Source organism: Pezoporus wallicus, unplaced genomic scaffold, assembly GCF_028554395.1.
Source record: "Pezoporus wallicus isolate ANWC-B61680 ecotype Strahan unplaced genomic scaffold, APGP_CSIRO_Pwel_v1 contig_227, whole genome shotgun sequence".
Lineage (NCBI taxonomy): Eukaryota > Metazoa > Chordata > Aves > Psittaciformes > Psittacidae > Pezoporus > Pezoporus wallicus.
The window spans coordinates 15600997-15625108 of NW_026635704.1; positions in this window are offsets into that span (position 1 = coordinate 15600997).

The following is a 24112-nucleotide window of genomic DNA, read 5'->3' on the forward strand; positions in this document are numbered from 1 at the left end:
TGTAGGGGCAGATCAGTCCAGGTTAATCAGCTTAATTGATGTCTCACTCTATGGCTGAGTCAGATTTTGAGTCTATTATGAAAATTATTTTAATGTAAAATGCCTCATTTGAGGCTTTTTGTTACAATATTCTGAATTAATTTCAAGGAGTCACGCAGACCAAAAATATGAGAACATATGATGATCTACGTATCTGATTAGATGATTACAAAACTCAGCTTGCAAAGCGAATGAAATATCAACTACCTCTTTTTACCATTCTCTATCTCCCCCTTTTCAGTTTTCCTAAAGTCAGAAAAATTATCAAGTACTACTTTCACATAGAAAAAAACTTTACTGACTGAATTGTGGCAGTTTGTCTGAAGTGACTACATCAGAGATAACCAGCTTGAAGATTTCTGGAGTCTTTGTATAATACAGACAGTACCAGTTGCCAAAATTTTTGCTAAGTTGGAATTGTTCCTACCTTTTCAATTCTGTTTATTTATGGTCAAATCAAGCAGCAAAATGAAGTGATTTTTCAAGGGCAAAAAGTGAGCTGGATATTCTTTGGGATTTCCTGTCTGGTGGTCTAGTGGAGGTGAGGCTGCTGCAGGTCCAACAAGTAGTGAGGCTGAGCATGTACACCCAGTACACACAACAGGCACACACAAACATATATGTCTTATCAGGCTGAAGGTTCATCAGTGAGAAATACACATACACACGTCCAGTGTGGATGCCTTCAGCAGCTGGGGTCAGACACTGTGGTACGCTGCTCAAGACCTGCCCCTGAATGCCAGTCTTCCCAGTTGCTGGCATCTGAGCATCTGAGCCCCTGAGCCCACAGCCAGCTTCATCTTCTGGGTGGAGCTTCTGGACAGACCAACTCTCAAATACACACACATGAGCCTCTCAGTTGATACCCAGACCCCAAGGTCTCACTGGCAGATGTCCTGCATGACCTGATCTCTCCAGCAGCTGGTCCTTCAGTTTCCTTATTACCAGAGACCCATGCAAAATTAGTCATGGGCCCCAAACCACTTCATTTATTTGCTAGCTAGTCCAGCTTAGTACTCTCTGTGATCACAACCTGACCTGCAGATGCTCACCACTTCATTTACAAGCAACACAGACCTATGGGTCCCTGAAGCTTGTTGTCTGACTCCATTTGTCACTCAAGACACACATGCACACTGAATAGGAAAAATTACAAAAGGGGATTAATAGACAGACAGGACAGACAGCAGTGATTCAGGCAGAGCACATTTAGACATGCATACAGACCTGTTCACACATGACCTCTCCCTCTCGCCACCATAGCCCTCTGTTTTTCCATACTTGTTCCTCCCCAAGCCATTTTTATCCCTCCCTTTCCTAATCTTTCATTCTTCCCATAAACATTCCATAACAAGACCTGTGCAATTCACAAGTGCACCCTGTGATAAATATGGTAGCCCTGGTGGTGAGGACATGGGGAGAGCTGACAACTCTCTTGTGATAGCCCTGGAGCAGCTAGGTCAGGCCAGGTTGGATGGGTCTTTGAGCAACCTGGTCTAGTGGAATGTATCCCTACCCATGGCAGGGGGGTTAGACCTAGATCAGCTTTAAGGTCCCTTCCAACCCAAACCATTCCATGTTTCTAGGATTTATTTGGGTTCCCCCACCTTCTCACACCCCAATCTTCTTTTTAAAGTTTAATACTCCTATCAGTGCAGCATATAATCTCAACATGTTTTAAGCAATTGCCTGAAATTTACTAAGATTTTAGAGGTTTAAGTATACTTAATAGAATTGTTTGCATTTTCCAACAATGAAGTCTAGCACAAGACTCAGACACATGTGTCTCCAGGTTAGCAATCCATGAGAAGTTCACTGGTGTGAACATATATCTCCTTAATTTATTGCGCCTTCACTTCCAAATTAGTCAAGTTAAGTTACAGCTGGTTTAGAAAAATATTCAGTTGTCAAATTTGAGTTTGGAACATCGTTTGTCTCCTTATAATAAATTGGTTTTCACGAAGTGTGTATTTATTTATGGTTTTGAGATATAGAGAATAAGTAGTCTGTATTCTCTTTGTTTTCCCATAGGTACTGGGTATTTAGCTTTAGTCAAGCTGTTTCCCAAATCAAGCAGTTATATTTCAAAAAAGAAAGATTAGCTTCTCAATTTAAGCAGCTGGGGTAGATAGAGAAGTATAAATTTCAGCAAAATCAAATTCTCAGTAAAACCACAAGAGTTGAAAACCCTGTCATACCTAGGTAATCAAAATCTTATTCATGGGGATTTTTTAACATTTTCCATGCTAGTTTCAGTGCAGAAATGTATTTCATGGTACAGTACATCTGTATGTATCATCCAGATACCTCAAAGTAAGAAACTGCACCACATTGTGATAGGATGAGAGGTAATAGCTGGGAGTGTTGGTCATCTGAAGGATGATAAGAAATGAAGGCTCTGCAGAGGGATCTGGACAGGCTGGATCTATAGGCTATGACCAATGGGATGAGGTTCAACAAGGCAAAGTGCCAGATCCTACATTTGGGCCACAACAACCCAATGCAATGTTACAGGCTTGGAGAAGAGTGGCTGGAAAGCTACATTAGATATTAGGAAGAAATAGAAACTAGAGATTAGGAAGAAATTCTTCACTATGAGGCTGGTGAGGCTCTGGTACTGGTTGCCCAGAGAAGTTGTGGTTGCCCTGTCCCTGGCAGTCTTCAAGGCCAGACTGAATGGAGCTTTGAGCAACCTCGTCTAGCGAAAGGTGTTCCTGCTACCTGACAGAGCGGTTAAAACTAGATGATATTCCCTTACAATTCAAACCCATTGTATGATTAGATGACTATAGCAATATTTAAAACCTTTAGAGACCAATATGCTGCCACCTGGTCAGGGAAACTAGGATGGTGACAGACCTGAAAGATGACTCTTTTTCCTCATCCACTTCCACTGGGAATTGCAGATGGATGAAAGAATGACTTTTATGACATCAAAATAATGAAAAAATATGAACTCAGACAAGCTGTCTAATACTATTTCTGTAATCATGTCAAATTAACATGGTATTCTTACTGGACTCAAAGACAGTGACATGGTACTGTATAGCCCTACTAACCCTCAGCCCCAAGGGAGATGCTCAGCAAACTTATCCCTCAAATTATGTACCTACATGCACCTTGTGTGGACCTGCAGCAGAGAAAAAGCCCTTAGCACTTTTGAACAAAGAAGTCTTAACCCAAGAATTCACTTTAGAGAGAAAAGCAGTGACCAGTTTGGGAAATTGTGTAAATCTTGCCTACCTTAGTTATCTCAAGGATTTCACTTATACTTTGACTAAATATTGACTGCTTAGCAAACTTTTAAAAGTAAGAGACTTAAAGTGCCGAGACGTTACTTGAGAATATGAATTTGAACATATATTACAATCTTACTGTTTAGTGCGGTAGCTAAATGAAAGAGACTTTTATGTTGCTCAAATATTTAATATAGAGAAAAGAGGCCTCAGATTACTCAAACCTCCTTAATTTTATAAATTGAACACATTTTTTTCAATCCTTCATCAGAATGGTGATCTACAGTGTTATCATTAATGATTAAAACCACACTTGTCAAATAGGAAAAAATATGCTTTGTTTAGTATATTATTCTTTCATCTTTATTTGCTGATGTCAGTTAATGAGGATAAATTCTGAGCTATTTAAAGAGTGGCTGAATTCTATTTGCAAATAAAAAGGTGTTCATTCTTTTAGGATAGCAAACATGCTCATAACCTTATACTTTTATCAGTAAAGTTGATTTTTTAGAAAGCTTAAACATAGGCAAAGCCGGACAATACAGGGGCTTTTGCAGCTAAGACTTTCAAAGATGGTAAATGTGAAAGGATGCTCATAGAGAAAACACAGTCCTGACTTTACATACAAAATGCTGGGCTTTTGTCAGATGATTGTCATACAGGTTGATATCTCGGATTGTCCCAGAGATTTTGATGGAGACACCAGACCAGTAGCAGTCCCAAAAGGTCTTATACAGACAAGAGTGGAAAACAGAACAGACAGTGTTACTTTACACAGACAGGAACGATGAACAAAAGAGATAATGTTACGCTGCAGTATGAATATGTAGCTGGTTTGTGCAGTTTTGACCCTCTTGTCTCAAGGTACTTTTGGGATTTCTAGTTTGGCTAGGAAAGACTCAGGGAAGGACAGGAAATTTAAAAAAAACCTCAAAATGGTCAATGACTGAGAAGTCTAGACTGGAAGAGACAAAACTGAAGGTGTATAGAATAAAGTCCAGTAAAACTGTAAAGAGTGGAAATGGAAAACAATCATTCAGTGCCTCTTGAGTTCCTAGCTCTTAATAGGTCATAAAAAAGAAATATTAGATGACAGGTTGAAAATAAATTAGATCAATTCTTTGCATACACCAAAGCTGATCTGTGAAGATCCTTGCAGCAAGAGAATGTGAATAAACCAAATTCATGCAGGTTATTTGATGCAAAAATATCACTGTTGGTTTAGGGAATACCTGGGCCATAAATTATTGGAGGAGTGGGAAATATTCTGAGGAAATACCACTATAGGCTGCCCTCTTTCCTAGTCATATGATTAAAGTACAATCCCAGAAAGGATACAAGCTATTAAATAGATTTTTGTTCTCATCCCAAGACATTGCTTTTATGTTCCATTGAAATCACAGCATTATGAGATGATAGCGCTAGGCTCTTTACTGACATGTACGAGAGAAGAATTAGAAGCATTTGTCATGCATTGATACAGGGGAAATTTCTGACTGGATATAATGAAAAAAAAAAAAGGGCACCAAAAGGATAATTAAGCGTTGACTATGATTCTATGATTCTATGATTCTATGATTCTATGATTGATTCTATGATGTAGGTTGCCCAGAGAGTCTGGGAAATGTCCATCCCTGGGGATTTTCAAGAACCAGAGGGATAATGCTGTAAATAGCCCAGTGTGAATTCAACATAGACCCTGCTTTGAGCAGGGATGTTGGACTAGAAGCCTTCTAATGTCCCATTCAGCTTCAGTGAGTCTGTGATTCTATGGAATGCTGAGAAATCCATGTTAATATTTTTGTTCATTGAGCTCAGAAGGTACATTTATCTTTTACTTTAGGATGCAGAGCAAAAGGTGGAATTGACAGATAGAAAATGAAACATCTGCCAAACAGGGTGATTCTGTCCAACTAAGAACCCAGCAGAGGGTTCTCCAAGAGAAGAGAGGCAATACCAGACAACAAAATGTGGAGATTTGTTACAGCTGGTAGGGGAAACAGCCATGAAATTTTCATTTGATCTGACAAGCAAACTGAGTTATGTCCAAAACAGCAAGTGCCAAAACCAAATACATTTAAATGCAGATTAAATATAAAAAATGTTATTCCTATTTAAAATGCAGCACAACTGAGAAAAGGACCAGACCTATAGTTTCCTATGAATTTCATCTCAGTGTTGACAGTTTTCAAATGTTTGTTCTTGGTCAGCATATCAAAATTAAAAGGCATGTGCCTACTCACTTTTAATTGCCAAGGCTAAATGACCCTGACATTTTGTACCACATTATTTTTTAGTGTTCATCAGCTGTTCAGTTGAAATGCAACTTACAAAATCTATTTCAATAAAATAAGAAATAGATTTATTTTCTCAAAAGTATTATTTAGTTGAAAATCATTACAATGATGTGTCTGCATAGTTAACCAAGTTTTATGAGTGAAATGAGATTTACAAGTCATGTAGCATCAGAAACATTTCATCATTCTTTGTCTTGTGGCACTTAAAAAGATAGAGGGGTGTGTTCCTTTAATATATGTCTAGTTATACGCTTGTAAAGATTTCTTTGGTTGAAGATCAGGAGCAAGCTTCATTACATGACAGCTAGCTTATGTTATTTATCTCCAAAGTTTGCTTCATGAAGCAAGTAAATAAAAACGTAGTAAACTCTTCAGAGTCATTTAGCTTTCAATATTGTACAGGAAAAAAATATTTCTTTACAATAGTTCATATCCCATCCTTTTCTATTTTATAACTGCATAATGCTTTTACATGGCACATAGAATTGATTTATTGATAGTCTGTGGCTACATGAATAATGATTAATAATGTACAAAATTTTGCTGCCCTACTGAATTTTGTTTGATGAAAAACTGCTCCCATTGGGCTCCACATGACTTCAATGGAATCATGTAATTATAAAAAAAAATTGCAAAACAGCAGGTTCACTTTCACTGGATAGTTTCTGATACAGGGCTTAAGCTATCTAGTCCACATGTATACAGCAGTCCACAACACTCCCAAGTAAACACCCTCAACACTTCCTACTCTGTCTCCTTGGCAACATCGCTTGTACTCTGCCCTTGCTAAAGCTGTTGTTGCTTTCTTTGTTTCTTACTCTGTTGGAAAAGAAGTAGCAGCAGCGATAAGATTTAGATCATTAAGCAAGACATTCTTAATAATGCCCACAATAACTTCGATTTTCATGTAAGATATATCTGCTTAGTAAAAATGTGAGCTTAAAAGAGGAATTGTACTATTTTTTTTCTGCCATGATCTCTGGATAATACTTATTTCTTTGCAAGATAAGTTCCTTTCAGGGGTAAACAGCCGTTTGCAGCTGTAGCGAAACCCCATTTAAACACCATGCATTATGAAGTCTCATGTAGAATATATACAAGTCTTCAGTTTGAAGATGTTAATCTGACATTTTAGGATTCTATTATTATTTCATTTTCCCATTTAAAATATAATTTTTATATATTTTTTCTTAATGAATTTTGTTCAAAAACCATTAGAGAATTTTTGAAAATACTCCATTCAGTGTAGCCAAAGTAATGAATCCAACATAAAAGAGCATATGACCTCTCCTTATATGACTTGGTAAACCTTGCTTCCAGACCTAACATGTCTTCAATTTCCTTCAAGTTAAGTAATAAAAAAAATCTCAAATTAAATACAGAAGTCGCATAAATACCTCATTCATGCAACAATACATGGATTACAGAGGTATTTTATGCAAACTGCTGCCAGACATCTTGACAAGACACTACTACCTCCTAACAAAGCAGATAAACTGGAAAGTCACAACTGATCAAAGCAATTTCTATTAAATAATGTATGATCACAAGGTTTTATTTACATCCATGTTACCAGAGAATTAACTTCATGATCAGCTCAGAAAATGCAAGTGCTGCGTCAGGGATGTTAGCCTGGGATCAGATAAGCATATTATGCATGGGCGACTTTGAGGGCAGCTCGCAGAAAGTATCTGATCCCAATTAGTTTGACAGTACAGATACTTACCTGAATTAATGAAGATCTGGATGTCCTAGTGAATTGAAAAGATTGGATAGGTGCCTTTTCTTCCACCGTTTTCAAAAAGGACAGAAAAATATCTCCAGATAATATTTTTACTAGTACCCTACACATTTTCATGAAAATATTTCTGTTTTAAAAACCCTTGTTTTCTGAGAATTACTGGAAATTTCATCACCAAAATAATTACTGTGTCTACTTGCAAATTTTAATTTGAAATATGTTCTGCCCAAGGACAAAGACAGTGTTACCACAAAAACTACCCTGAAATAGTAGAAATGCCTTTATTTTGCATTTTCCACAAGTCCACTTTTTAAAAGTACAGTAGCAATTGAAATTATTAGTCTATGATATCCATGGTAAATTACTTATGATTGCTATCTAGCATAGTAATTTATAAGTAAGAATTCCCACGAGTTTATCAACTATGATAGTTACTCTAATATATGAAATATTTACACTGCCCTAGCTGAATACACAGTGCTGTTCTGCTAGAGTTTGGCAGTGCTTATCTGTCAGATTGTAGAGCATTATTTGGCAAAATATACCTCGATTTGCTGTTGAGAATCACAGTGTCATAAGGAAGAGATGACTGATACCTGCTCAAAAGTGAACAAATATCTGTATATTTTTATGGTTGAATTTACAGCACTACCCAGGGTATGAGCAGGGTATTTTTCCATGGTCATACTGCCCGTATGTATGGTCTCTGAAGAAATGTATGCTTTCTGCCATCCTAGGTTTCATTGCTGCTTAAGGTCTGCTTTTGAGTAAAAACTCCCAGAAGCTGGGTGTTAATGTGTATTCAAAGTAAGCATGCTTTTAAGATGTCATAGAATCAGCATCATAAAATCATAGAATGGTTGGGGTTGGAAGAGACCTTTTTTCCCATCCAATAGCAGGGACACCTTGCATTAAACCAGGTTGCTCAAAGCCTTATCCAACCTGGCCTCAAACACTGCTAAGGATGGGGCATACACAAGTTGTCAGGGCAACCTGTTCCAGTGTCTCACCACCTTTAAAGAATCTTTTCCTAATATCTAATCTAAATCCACCCTCTTTCCATTTAAAGCCATTGCCCCTTGTCCTGTTACTATATGCCTTTGAAATGTTTTCTTAAACAACTGCATTTAGTCTTACACAGTCCCTTTTGATATAATGTGTTTGTCATCAGTGTACTGCTCAACCAAAATCCTCCACTATTCTGAATGAGCCTTCATGGACAAGCATTCCAGATGCTACATGACTTTTTACTCATCATCTGTCATCATGTCTGACAGAATAGATCTAGTTGTGATCTTCACTGGAATACTTCCAGCTTATTAATACAATTTTCATACAAGTTTTCACATTTCTGAAAAGCATGATAAGCCCAAAAAGGTTTTAATTTTTTTTTTATTTGATAGAAAGTTAGTTAGATGCTATCTTTTTTTTTTTTTCCCTAAACCAAACAAGGCAAATTCTAGTCTTCTAGGAGTTACCTCATAAACTTTGTTGTTAGAATTATTCAAATTTTTTCAAGGTGAATTAGTGTATGAACAAACAGAACTCAAGTTCTATGACTACATTTAGAAGAAGTAATGAGCTGTCCACCAGGGGCTGATTCACAACTTTAATGTTTGTTAGTCCAAAGCTGAATGCAAGCAAGCATTTCAGTCTACTGAAAAGCTCATAGACCTTTCTTGCTTTGAGAAGGCTCAATATTTAATATTTTTAATCAAGAATCTTGAAGAGTCAATTGGGCGACTACAGACATTTATTAAAAAAAAAAAAAAATCCCTAATGAAACATGTTTGGCTGGGGACAACACCAGAAAATCTCATCTTTCAAAATCAGAGAAGAGATTCCAATTGTGATATATCTTTTTTGCCCTTGTGTATACTGGTAATCATTTAATGTTTAAATTCCTGCAAGGGTAACCTTAATCCTAAATATGATAAAAACTGGTGCAAGCACAGTGTACAAATTTCAACAGGCATATCATGCAAGCCTAAGTGACTTTCACAGATATTATTTCATCATTTAGCTCATATATGATCAGGCACACTGTCAAGCATCAATGGTCTGAATGCAAGACCAAGCACTGACTTAACACCTTCACAATTCTGTCTGTTCTTGATAATCATTCATCATAAAACACATGAATACTTAAAATACTTAATGTTGGGCCCAGGACAAGAGCTTATGGTGCTTGTCACCTGCAGTTCTTCAGCTTTGTGCCTGCCAACACAAGTTTCTCCTCTTGTATAATTTGAATCTATGGCAAAATTTTCTGTGCAAAAACATTGCCAGGATCTTTGCATCATCAGGCCAAGTCTGCAATCCTGTTCAAATGGTTTTGGTTTGATTTTTTTGCCTTTTTTTCCTTTTTTTTCCCTTGTTTTAGACAAGGTTGATAGTTTGTATATTGAGACACAGAACACACACTAACAGCCAGATCTGGTTGTTCTTCACCAGCGTTGACTAGGAATATCAGAAACTGGCAACAGCAACACTCAACTTCATACAGAGTTCTCTCTAGTTTTCTGAACTTTAGTCTATTTGGCACTTGCATGTGATTCAGTTGTAGCTTTAAGGACATTTAAAAAAAAAAAAGTGATTTCAGCCAAGCTGAGACTGGTATCCTGGGATGTCCAAGAAAGGCTTGTAGCCACACAATGATGTAATAAGTAAGGTGGCAGTCATAAAATCTTATTTCATATAAAATTCCCTTTTCGTTCAGTTCTGAGTAATCACCAATTAATGCAGTATCCATTTACATTTGTAAATATAAATCTTGGGACAGAGGAGAACTGTCAAAAGTCAACCCACCCTTAACTTTTCAGATTGCTAGAATAAATAGAGACATGAATATCTTAGGATGGGAATCATTTTACTTCTCCTTGAACCTGTAAAAAAGAATAGCATGATGGTGATTATCTACATGCTCCAGTATAAGTAATAGCTTGTAAATGAATGGTGAAAGCAGGGCTGGCAGAGTTTAAAGGGGGGGAGAAGAAAAGGTGATTTGTTTCTAACTTTTGTACCAGAAGGTCATAATGAGAATCAGAACTATATAGGACCTGGAGTAGAACTATGCAGCTGCTTTAAGGCTGGTTTGTATGATTTTTCCAGCTATTTTTCTGAAGAGCTTAAGTCATGTGCAGATAAAATCTGAGTTGAACGAGTGCAAATTTTTCCCTTCATGCACATTCTAGGGTATATTAGCACACCAGTGATGCCTATATTACATTTTATGCAATTTCTAACCTTTAAAGGCTAACAGAAGAGATTTATATGGTATAACAGCAGAATCTTATAGTCCCATAGTTATGTCCTGATGCTCTCAAAAAAAGTAGGGTAGAGTTTAAAGTTCACTGTTAGTCCTCTAAAATTTCCTTTTGTCTAACACAAGAATCAAGAGTAGTAGGTAACTTCAATAGCTAGAGTGACTTTTGGCTGTGCAGTGAGACGTATATTGACTTAAAGTGATCTGCATATCTCCAGTCTGGAAATATTCCATAGACAGAGGATGCGATTTTAAACACTTTTGAAGAGCCTTTTTATTGAAGGATGTGGTCATAAAGCAAGGCCATTTTTGATGGAGTCATGGGAAGCAGATGTGACCTTAATGATGGTTTTTAGTAGAAGGTGAGACATGCTGAGTTCATGTCAACAAATTGGTTGGATCCAAACCCAGGTTTGCTCGAAATAGTAATCATTTTACACAGTTTTAATTAAATATTGAAATGTTCCATTCAACTCTAGATAAAAAAGTAATTATGTGAGTGGACAAAAATAGGTATTAAGAACTCCAAGCACATTACCCAACAGGCTGATTCAAATCATTGACTGCTAATAAAGGAAGAATTTTGGCCATGTTTTGTAGTTGCAACTTGATGTGTTCTGAGTTCAGGTTTCACAACAGGTGTTTCCAATCACGATGATTTTCTTTTAGTGAAGTATCTGCAAGTATATTATACGCATAGGCACAACTACGCAGCAGCTAAACTTCAGGTGTTGCATTGTTTAGAAGTACCTTCCTCCAGATTAATATTTATCAAGAAAAAAAAATTAGGATGTTTTTGTCTTAAGGGGATAATAAATAATCCTACCCAAATGCAGTCAGGTACAGAAACAAATTACGTTTAAGACCTCCAGAAATTTCTAGAATAACAAATAAGCAAATAATTATATAGTGAAGGCTTGTAATGGGTCTTAAAGCGCTTAAATCAGTCATTCATTCACCATTAAAGGGGCTAGTCTTACTGGTGAGGCATTGGTACACGTCGTGGTTTAAACCCTAACCAGACAGCTTGTTCACTCACTCCCCCTCTTCTTGCTCTCCCCTTGCTCCTGGAGGGATGGAGAGGAGAATCGAAATGAATGCAACTCCCACAGGTTGAGATAAGAACAGTTTAGTAACTAAGGTATAACACAAATCACTACTGCTACCACCAATAATAATAATGATAAAGGAAATAACAAGGGAAGAGAATACAACACCTCACCACCAGCTGACCGATAACTCCCCCCGCCCCCAGCCCAACCAAGCACTGACCAATACCTCCTCCAGCCCTGCAGTCCCAGCCCTTCCGGCTAACTCCCAGTTACATCCTGGGCATGACGTGCTGTGGTATGGAATACTTCTTTGGTCAGTTTGTGTCAGGTGTCCTGTCTCTGCTTCCTCCTGGCTTTCCCTTCTCCCTGGCAGAGCATGAGGCTCACAAAGTCCTTGGCCAAACCAAAACATTGCTATCAGCTCTGTTCCCAAGCTGAAAGTCAAAACACAGCACTGCACCAGCTGCCAAGAAGGAGAAAAATGACTGCTACTGCTGAACCCAGGACAGTACATTACAAAATTAAGCTCCAAGCTTCTCTTGAAATTTATGATAGCAAACATTGAACTTCTATGGGAGAGGCAAAGTAGCAGTTTTCAGGGAGGGCAAGCAAAGTGAGAACCAGCACCAGTGAAGTCTGTGGAGCACTGTCAGGTTTTTCAAATGAGATTCACTGAAATACACAATTTGCAATTAATCCCACAACATATTCAATAATACAGGAGAAGAAACTGATCTTTTTTTTTTAGTTCAAACTCAGATTACCATAATAGCAGTCAGCAAGTACTTTAAAATATGAATCTAGCTCACAGTGAAGCCGAAAAAAATACATTACTGTTACGGAAGTGTCACTGGGTGACATTATTATTTACTATTATTTTCAGACTATTTCAATGAAACAAAAAAAAACTAGGAAAACATGCAGACAAATATAGTAAATGAGATGGCTGATGAAAGTGAGGTTCTTTTCAAATAAACTTTGTACAGAATAGAGGAATGTGGTCTCTCCTTGATCTCCAGTAAAAAGGTTTGAAGCAAAGTACTTCCCCCAAAGATGGGACTAAATTCCTAAGAAAAGACACTACACCAATGTTATCTTCTCTTTCTACACACAAGGTGACAAAGCATAAGGTCAAATGAGTCTGCAACAAGAAAGTCTCAAATAATAGGCTTAGAGCCCCAGTTGAGCTAGCCTGGAAGTAATGGTACAGGTTCACTTTCTTTCTTTCATACCATGCACTGAGGTAGTGCTGGTTTGCAGAGCTCAGGCTGCTAATGTGAAATCACAGGGCAGAGGAACCACAGCACTTCACAATGTAAGAATGACTTACATAACAGTGGAAAGAATAAGGTGTTATCCTCCTGGGTAGACGCACAGTTGAGGAGACTGATAACAGAAAATGAATTGGATTTGCTGCTAATCTGTTTTACTGATAATTTTGTTTTGTTCCCATGAAAAGTAAATGAACAGGCTCATAGATATTTCCTGCCACTCTGCAGAGCTACAGCAGTGCACCCATCCAATATCACTGTTATCCCCATTCAGCTCCTGAATACCTATTGACAATGCTAACACTAATTTCACCACGTAGAGAACTCTGCTATCATAGAGATCATGCTATATTTGCTTATGTCTACTCTTCACTTCTAATTTTTCATTTAAAAATTAAGCATTGTTGCTCTAAGTCAGAAAAATGCACAAATATATGTTTACTTTTCTTTGTATACTTTGTAAATCTGGAGTTAGAGTAATTCCGGACAATGAATTTTTTTTTTTTTTTTTTTTAACTAAAGCACTAAAATCTATGCTTTTAGGGTGAAAATCATTTGGTATCTTTCTCTTCACTAACTGCAGAGCTGTAGTCCTTCACTAACCACTTCTTTGGTGGCAGCTTCTTTTTTCTTTTCTGAAAGACAGAACAATTTCAATATTGTTTTCATCTCCTGAAATGAAATAAGAATATCCTGAGATAAAGAATTTTATTTTCATCTTTCACTAGGTCTTCCTTTAGAAAACAGTTTGAAACACAAGTTCTAATATGGATTCAATCCCAGGAATTATATGCATCAGTATGTGATAGCTTTTTATTATCTGCTATATGTGTAAGAGATGAGTTAGTCTCAATTACAGAAAAATAATCTCACTGCTAAATTTGTTGGGGTTTTGAGCATGACTGACTGATCTTATCTTAATGTATTCTTCCAACACTTTTCAAAAGGAAAGTTTAGACTCAAATTTTACCCATAAAATGTATCCTCAGGGCTGTCATTTCAAGTCTAGCTGTGTGGTCTAACAGAATGTGTATTTTTTCTCTCTTTTAGAAGTGGCAAATACTTAGTGTCAAATAGTTTAACATATAAAGATGACATCCTGAAAGAAATACTCTCATAAAGCTGCTTCTCTTCTTTTTGTCTAGAGAGAATAAGGAAAACTGTAATTCCACTGAAAAAACTTAAACAAAGCATTCAGAAAGATAGAATCTAAAATTACAGTTTATAATTGGTTTTCTTTAAATCAAAAACCATGCTGATTTGGTAACATGGATGATTAAGTGCAAGTGCACAGAATGAACTAATCAGTTGACAAGATTTTAACCATTACAAAAAAAAATTAATAACAACACATTATAAGACAATAAGTACACAGCATTGCTAATGTTGAATATTCCTGAAATAAGAGATTTACATATGGGAGCAGAACCATTTCCATACCAGTCAAGTGAACCTCTTCAGAAAGAACCCTTACAAGGTTACAGGGTTATCCCACTGGACCTGTGATGAATAAGTGCTAGCTAATTTCGCTTTTTTTTCTCTTTCTCTTCAACTAGTCATGTTTAGTCTTTCTACATGTTGAGAAAAGGGAGCTATCTATTACAGCTTGCAATTATATCAGATTTTTGCATGCACCAAAGAATAATTCTGTGTTCTCATTTGATTACCAATATTTCCAGATTCCCCACAAGTAATACTGTAAAAGACAGAAAAGTATCTCACAGCCAGAATTTCCTACCACTGGAACAAGACCTCTGACCTATGACACAGTGCTAAGGGCCCCTCTGGGAAGACTCCTCTAGGACAAACCATGTGATAGTTAAAATTGGGTACCTAGAGGTTGCACATCTTAATAATATTTCTTCAAGAGTTGTTTCTTCCCTGTAACTGAAGCACAAGCTGATTGGTACACAGGCTTTTTAAAAAAATTTGCATTTAAAACAAAGTATTTTCCCAACAGACCAACTACTATAGTATTCTTTCTTTGCATGTTTTACTTTTAGTTATGCTGTCAGTTAAATAGTTAGAAAGAATCTTTAGAATCAAACGTACTTATACTAACACAAATCCTGTCCCATCCTTCCTGCCTCCTAGAAATAGGAAAGGACTATCTCATCAATAAGAAGACAGTGTGATGTACAAAAAAGGTGAAGAAATGACATAAGAAATTCTCTATTCTGTTTGCTGTAGAGTTATATTCCACAGAAGTGCAATATAGATCTCACTGACTGCACAAACCATTTCTGTTACTACATGATTTTTTCTGTAGTATAGATACCACAGCTGTTTTGCTCTTATGAATTAGAAATAATTAAAAGGTCTTAACTTGTTTACCTTTACAAAAAAAAATACTGATGTTTATAACCTGGGATAAGTTCAGTATCCTAGGAATGCATCAAAGTGGACAAAATAAATGCACATTTTTTTCAAATGACATTTAAACCTTAGCATGTTCCATCATTATAGTAAAATACAAAGGTCTGTGTATATATGTAAATACATATACATAGACCTTCCATGAACTCACTTTTCTACAGTCTAAACGAGCAACAACTTCCTACAGAAACAGAGAAATTCAGCTACATACCCTGTACTTGCAAATATGCAATCAGAAGTATGCAGAGCTCTTGCACCACCTATTTTGGATGAGTGGACACTTGTTTACAATCATTTGGCTGAATAGATGTCTTCAGTATTAATTGTCACTCAAACATCACATAATACTGAAATGAATATCCTTCTCGTATTCTTGAAATGCTCAGATACAGTCCTAGGACACTTATTCCCCCTAATTTTGTGTAATAGGCTGAGACCTGAAACACTAGTTATAGCAATTGGTGCTTTGGGATCATTCACGTTTTACCATTTTTACTTCAGAAGGGAAGCGGAGTTTAATCAGCTGGAATCTGAGTTTTCGTATCCTCTGTGAAGTTCACTGTACTCCTCAATGCTTCAGTTTTGAGCTCATATTTTATCTTAAATTCATTATTCATTTCAGAGGACAAGGCAAATTCTATGGTCTTAATTCAATCAGCTGCTGTTAGCCAAGTTGTGTTGCATAACCACACATTTGGAGCTATCTACTGAGATTTCTATTTTAGTCTGGAAGAATGACAGTCAGTCCTAAAGACACACATATGGTACTTTTTCGTTCCTTCCTTCTCTGACCTCTGCTGTCTTCCGCACAGCTGAAAATCCCACAAAGGGGATTCTGTATGAAGCCAAGCAAGGAAGAACCTGCTTAATGTAAGATCTCTCTGCTTATTCCACAATGATATTTAATATTTGAAATCATCATTTAAAATTAAGTCTTCTAATCTTTTTTGGTTTAATTTATGTTAAATCCAGTAAACCAAACTCCAGTGCTTTCTTTCTCCAAACATGCCTGTACTATCCTGAGTTTCACGTTCCATCTGTTTTCCTGAACTACCGTGAAGCTATCTTTATTCCATTCAGAACAAAGAAAATAAGATTAAGAGAGTGGAAAAACTGTTTCCAAGAGAGGCAGAATAAAAGCAACTTTGCTTACAGAAAGCTGGTGCAGAGAATTCCTGAGATACAAAGTAAACTTTGAGCCTCTCCAGGATAATTCTCTCTATATCTCTCTAGTGGTGATGCCAGAACAATTTGGAAAACAACATGTATACTCACAGCAGACATTTATCAATAAAAATAAAAAGGAATAACATGGAAATAAAAGGAAAATTTTAGTTTGGAAGTCAGAGCTGGATCACTTACAGTGTTTTCCATATCCCAACCTCCTCCTTCAAAAGCAGAAATAGAATCATAGAATCATAGAATCATAGAATAGTTAGGGTCGGAAAGGACCTTAAGATCATCTAGTTCCAACCCCCCTGCCATGGGCAGGGACACCTTATGCTAAATCATATCACCCAAGGCCTCATCCAACCTTGTCTTGAACACTGCCAGGGATGGAGCGTTCACAACCTCCCTGGGCAACCCATTCCAGTGCCTCACCACCCTAACAGGAAAGAATTTCCTCCTTATACCCAATCTAAACTTCCCCTGTTTAAGTTTGAACCCGTTACCCCTTGTCCTGTCACTACAGTCTCTAATGAAGAGTCCCTCTCCAGCATCCCTATAGGCCCCCTATAGGCGACAAAGATGTTAAACAAGACCGGTCCCAACACCCATCCCTGAGGGACACCACTCGTTACTGGTCTCCAGACGGACATTGAGCCATTGACCACAACTCTTTGCGTGCGGCCATCCAGCCAGTTCTTTATCTACCGAGTGGTCCATCCATCAAATTGATGTCTCTCCAATTTAGAGACAAAGATCCCTCACCAGACCAGTGCAGGCACTCTCTACACCCCGAGCTCTGCACTGCAGCCTCCCCTCTCATCGGCTCTGTCTGGGTGCCTATGCTGGCCACCACCGGGGCAGCCAGAGCAGAGCTCCCGGACCGGGCCCTGATCATACGACGAGTGCTCACCCTCCCGCTTGCCTGCCCAAGTGAACTGCTGCGCAAACTGCCTTGACCCGCTTCCTCTTTATCACAAACTCTTTATACAACAGAAGATATCTCCTTTTGCATTTAGTTCTGGGTGAAACCAGTAGGATTTCTTCTGTGGTCTTCAATAGGAATTGGGCTAGTGGTGTACAGAGTTACCTTGTGTGTTGTGAAACTTCTTAGGATATTGAAACTTATTTGGATATTTTAAAATAACACCAGCAGAGTCTGTGTCCTCTTTATATATCTTTGTTGTAAACCTATTAGATCAAGGACAGCAGCTAATCTCTGGGGTCTATATGGTTTATAGAAGGATTTCTGATACAGTAAATTTTGTCATAAGTGGATAAAGATGGTTTCTTCCCTTTTAAGCTTAGAATATTAGAGATTTCTATCATAATTCTTGTAGTCATTTGCTAGGTTTCTGCCAAACATTTGCCTTTCTAGAAACATTAATGTAACACTCTCTATAACTGGCAAGCCTGCTCCCCAGTACAAAAGTTGTTTGAAAACTTCAGGATTTTCTTTAATCAATTTTGCTTAAAATGGCATTTTTAATAAAGTCTTCAATAGATCTTATCCAATGCATGTTGCCAGTTTCAAAGAAGGTGAAGTTTTTCTATATTAAATCCCTCCATGTTAGCATATCGGAGATTCTCAAATTCAACAAGCAAAAAATGTAATACGTTTCATTATTAATACACCACCAGCAATTAAATAGATTGCTTTGTGATAACTCAGAAGCGCATATCCCTACTATATCTATCAATGTTTCTATCAACATTGATTAAATAACTAAATTAGGGGATTATATTGTGTAGTTCAGCAATAAAATATAATAAAAAAGAAGAATTAAAAGTATTTTAGTTTTATGTGATTCTTTTTTTTCCTGTTCTCCAAATTCTCTTTTGTTGTTTCACAGTTAGACTGAATGAAATAACATAGAAATGATCACAAATTATTACTTTGCTTAGTATTTTTCTCTCAATTATCTGCTAAAAACCCTGATTTAACAGAACAGTCATGATAAAAGTTACTTTAACTAAATAAGCATAATTAAATGGATGAGTAGATTCCTAATTTTTTGAAAGGTAAAACTCCCCACATGAAGAAGAAAAAACAAGGGGTAATGGGTACAAACTGGAACACAAGAGGTTCCACTTAAACTTGAGAAGAAAATTCTTCTCAGTGAGGGTGACGGAACACTGGAACAGGCTGCCCAGGGAGGTTGTGGAGTCTTCTTCTCTGGAGACATTCAAAACCCGCCTGGACACATTCCTGTGTAACCTTATCTAGGTGTTCCTGCTTCGGCAGGGGGATTGGACTAGATGATCTTTTGAGGTCCCTTCCAATCTCTAGCATACTGTGATACTGTGATACAAAAGCACAGCAAAATTTGTGCTAGATTATTCTGATGTCAATATTTATCCATATTCTGATCATTGTATTCAGAATCAAGGATACAAATTTGGTTAGTTGGATGCTGACATGAAGGAAATAATACTTTCATATTTTAGTAATACTGTATATGCAAAAGTTGGTATTTTGGTGTATTAAATAATAAAAGTAATTTAAAAATATCAGGGAACTTGATATTACAAGTAAAACACTTGTTTTCAAGAGCTTAATTTGTTGCTAAAAATGTATATATTCTCACTCTGTGTATATCCTAAAAAGACTTATGCTATGTTTAATTCCTGGCTCCTGTTCAACACAGTTCAGTTTGACTTTCTTTAATTCAGGTTAGAATGTACTTATCCTGATATACTTCCATATGAGCAAATTGTTTTCTTTTTAATAATTCCCAGCACAGTAATTGCACTTTAAAGCATGGACCTTCATGTGGAGATATATGCTGCATTAAAATATCATGAGAATGCTGTAAGGTCTCACAGGCCATTCTCACTTTCTCAGAATATGACATATTCTTTTATGTTTGAAATATGAAATTACCATAAAAAGAGACTGAGAGCTACTGGTTTAAATCTCCAGTGTTGTAGATGCTTGGAATCATGCTATAAATTCACCTCAGTATTAATATTTCTATTCCATCCTTCCCAATATATATTTAAAAGTTGTAGTGGAAACAAGGTGTTTTATTCATCAAATTTAGATACGTATCTTTTCTATTTTACTGATCCCTCAAGTACTTCTGAGATGTCTCAACTAAGCACAGATCTAATTATGACTTTAAGATATACAATTTATGAGACACAGCCATTTAAAATGAGTACCATTTAATAGAACACTTACTCTCTTATTAACAGAGATAAATATGCATGATCCTAAGTGTTTCGTATTCAGGTTATATACTCAGAATTTGTCCTTAAAGGCTGCCCTTAATAGAAGTTCTTTTTGGATCAGCAGTGTTCCAGATAAAAGCAAGATAGTAAGTTGACTTTTTCATTTCTTTGTCTTCTCATTCTGTGTCATTTCTGCCCAAAACATTCTTGTATATTTTATTTTCCAGACTTCAGCAAGACTGTCCTGAAACAAGTGCTAATCTGTTAAGTAAAATGGAATAAAGTCCTTAGGACTCATTTGTTCAGTTTATTAGTATAGCTTTCTATAATGTTCACTAGCACAGCAGGCAGTAAGCATTTCTTAAAAGAAATTTAATGTCTACTTTTGAGGTCTTGCAGTTTCTATGTGTAATATAATTCTGCTCATCATCTATTCTGGGTGAAAATGGTTATTGTCTATTTTCAATAAGAAAGAACTAGGTAAGGTATCATAGACAAGTAACAATACAGTCCCGTGCAAAGGCCTTGGAAAAAAGATTTAGAAAGACAGATTTTCCATGTAGTTCCTTATACGCCTTCTCCAGTATAAAAATGAAACATGGATTGGAAAAGCCCAGCTCTCCTGGCTGTTTTGTAATTTCACAGGTGCTGAGCTTCAGCTCCCTCTGCTTCCTGCTAGTCTACACATCTGCATAACAAGACGTATAGAAGACCTCACGACTTCAAGGACCTCCCTAACCTGCACTTGTACTTAGTGACTTGCACTATGCATGGAAAATAGCATCACAGAGATGCCAACACAGGAAGCTCTACAGGTTCAAGGTTATCAAAGATCTAAGAAGGTCTACCCTAGCTTCCCAAAGGCAGTACAAAGCACAAAGTCTCTTCTGGTAGCATTTAATACCTCCCCTGTTTGTTTTTTTTGTTTGTTTGTTTTGTTTTTGTTGTTTGTTTGTTTGTTTTGTTGTTGTTTGGGTTTGGTTTATTTTTTTTTCCTTCAGAGCTTTCTTCTTTGATGTCTGTCTCAGAGACATGACACCTATTTCATCCTTGATTTTGCATTTGGATTTAATGGCAAACATCTTGATGTTAGACAATGTTAATTTTGAACAGTGCCAAAAAATAGTTTAAGTAATCTATAAGTAGACATCAATGAGATTTAAGCAAATAGCATAACTTACTGAAAAGCTCAGTTTGAGTCTGTAAACCTCTTTTAGTTTTTATTCTGTATCTACACTTTGGAGTTCTGCCTGCATTGAAGATGAGTTTTGTTCTTTTTAAACAGGCATGAAACTGATTCTCTTCAGGTTTTTATGAAACTATGACCTTTTTTATCTTTTCGTAAACACAGAAGGATAAAAATCCTTTCCTAGAAAAATATGTTTGAAATAAGATTCAATTTCTAATAAGAAATGCATCAGAAAGGTCAGTAAGAAAAATGGTAAAACTGTAAAGTTACTACAACAATAAAGCTAACTTTGAAGCCCTCATGTTTAGTATACTTTTAGTGTCAACTGATCAATCAAATTATCATTACCACATCAATCATCTTATATCACAACCTAAACAGTTATTAAGAATTATTAAGATTCGTTTTAATAGTATGGCTTGATAATACCTATCAGTCATTTTATCTGCCTTCATCCTTTGATTATTTGAAAGAAAAAAGAGGCACTCAAAACTGCCTGCTCCAGGTATACTTGGCAATTGCTCTTAATGTTTGCTTTGTAACATTCTAAAATCCACTTTCTAGGGTAGCAGAGAAATTGTTCTTAAATTACTGTCCAGTGATAAGAATTTTGTTATTTCTTCCTCACTCTCTGATTTGAAAAATATCTTTAGAAATCAGAGCATCAGAGAAGTGCCACTCCAAGCCCATGTTTTATTAATGTTAATCACACATTAATTCCCACTGATTTTGGTTTAATCACTCTAGACAAGTTCAGCTTAGATTATCCTTACCTGTCCACCCTGAGAATCTTACAGCCAGTACCAAATCCATTCTCTTTGTTTGAACTGACTGCATGTTGGTCCCTCAAGAACAGTTAAAAAGTGTAATAATAAAGAAGGGAAAAAAAGTTTGTAATAAATGACGCCTATCCTTGAGAATGGATTTGTGCATCCAAAGAGCCTACAAAGAGTGGTATTGACTGTGAGAGTGACATGAAATGTGGGGTGAAAAGGTCTGTGTATTTTCCAAGGGTTCTTATCCACCATATCACTTCTTCTGAGGAAGATGACAATTTCTCTTCTATCAGTCTTAGTACCTGAACATGTCTGATTGCTACTTGTGACTTTCCACCTGATGGACTTAATTTTGAATCTATTCAGTACCAGTTTATTATGGATGTGCAAGTAGTGTCACTAGGTGCTACTAGCATCACATTAAAGTCACTAGCATAACCATCACACAGCTGAGAACTCTGTTTCAGGATTCAAAACTAGAATGTTCATGCAAAAAAGTTTTATGTACTGCATGTTATTTAGCCATACTCTTGGGGCATGGACATCATGTTGGGTACATGCAACACATCTGCTGAAGTAACTGGGAACTGTGCACACATAGGAGGCAGGAGTAATAGGTCTTCAAGACTTTTCTCTGTATGAAAAACAGTTCCAGCTTCCTATTAAAATTCCTGAAAAAAAGGATTTCATTAGTGTTTGCTTGTAGAGATTAAAAGTGATAAAGAGATATGTAATGTTACTTTACATATATATGAAAATTTACATAAATATGCATGTGTTTGTGCGTGTGTCTATTATGGCATCTTTTTAGATATAAATCCTTAATGTATGAGTGCAAAAATAGAATCAGATCTGTCTGATTTTTTTTTTTTTTATTTCATTTTCTTTTGGTTTGTTAATAATAAATAATTTTGACTTTGGGAAATATTATAATCAGTGTTGTATTCATTTATTCATTGGTCTCTTATGTATTTTGGTACTGTGATTTATTTTGTTTTGTTCTGCTTTATTGCTGAGAGCACCTGGAAAAAAATCCACACCATATTTGGAATTAAAAAAAAATTAGAGGTATTAATGTTTTATTCTGGCATATTACCATTTAATAAGTCTTGGTTCTTAAATTCAAAATTAGTGAATGGGGAGATGGATTTGAAAATAAAATTGAAATATATTTTGAATTATTACATCATGAAATTTCACATTATTTTCACCTCTTGCAGTATGAAGAATCTTGGCAAGTTTAAAACCTTTATGAAATAGGTATTTAGAAAGATTGCTTTAACTGTCTTTGGCAGACAGTCAAGTTTTGCATCTACTTTAGCATTTGTCCTTCTGTTAAGGATATATTTTTATGCTAGAATTATTTTTTTCTCTTTGAAGAAACAAGTTTCATATAATTTTAAAATGCTCCATCCCAAATTTAATGCCTTTTCTTTAATTGTTATCCTACATTATTCTAAAAATTGTTTCTTTATTATGAAGGAGAAATTAAAATGTGAATAAAAGACAATGACTTGCTGAGTGAAATAGTAGATGTGTATGGCTAGAAAATATTTTATTATACATAGGTTAAAATGTAGCTGGTAAGAAATTTATCTTCTGCAGCACACCGAAAAGCCAGCTTGAACTGTTTTATGATGCACCACATGTATAAATGCACGCATTTATATACACACACATATTTAGGAAAGGAGCAGATACCATGACAGAAATAGATACTTCTTATAAGGCATAAAATTACAGAAATCAGCCTTCAGCATCAAAGGCCTTATTTGTTTTGCATAGTGAGTTTTTTCATCTTTCTAACCTAAGTGGAATACATTGAGTTCTTCTTTTGTTTGGCTTTTAAAGGGTAATAACTTTTAGTTTAGGGTTTATTAATATGCCTTGTCAAGAGCTTTGTGATGAACCAGGGCTAATGCAATTAATTATTTTTACCAACTGGTATTTGGGAATGCAAACATCAGAAAAATACATATTTATGGTGTTTGATAAATTGAAAAAAAAATCAGATGCTGCAGCATTTGAACTCTGGTGTTCTGTCTTCTGAATCTCTTAGAACTGTAATATAAAACAAGTACACCTGAAGTGGTTAGTTGCATTAAAACTTATGTTTATGTAAAGGTTGTTTGTGCATAGGAGAGGAAGGAGAGAAAGAGCACATGAAAGAATTTTAGCTTTCATGTTAGCATCATCTGAAGCAACACATGGTCACAAATGCACTTCTCTCCATTTTAATATCTCTGTATTCGTACTGAGTCAACCAATTGTAAAATTCAGCAAGCAGCTTGATACTTGAAAGGCTTTTGGGGTTTAACTAAATTCACTAAGCTTTTGGTACATTAAAGAGACAATCAAATACTTTTACAAAAGCACAGGTGAAAAAGAAGCACAGCTGCATATTGCCACAAGGCTGTATTTATTGAGTCCAATCTTGAATTGTGTGACATCCCTGAAAACATAAGATAAGTAGAAGTGATTTAAGATAAAGATCCCAGTGGCTAACTTGCTTTAATTAAAGATGTTTCA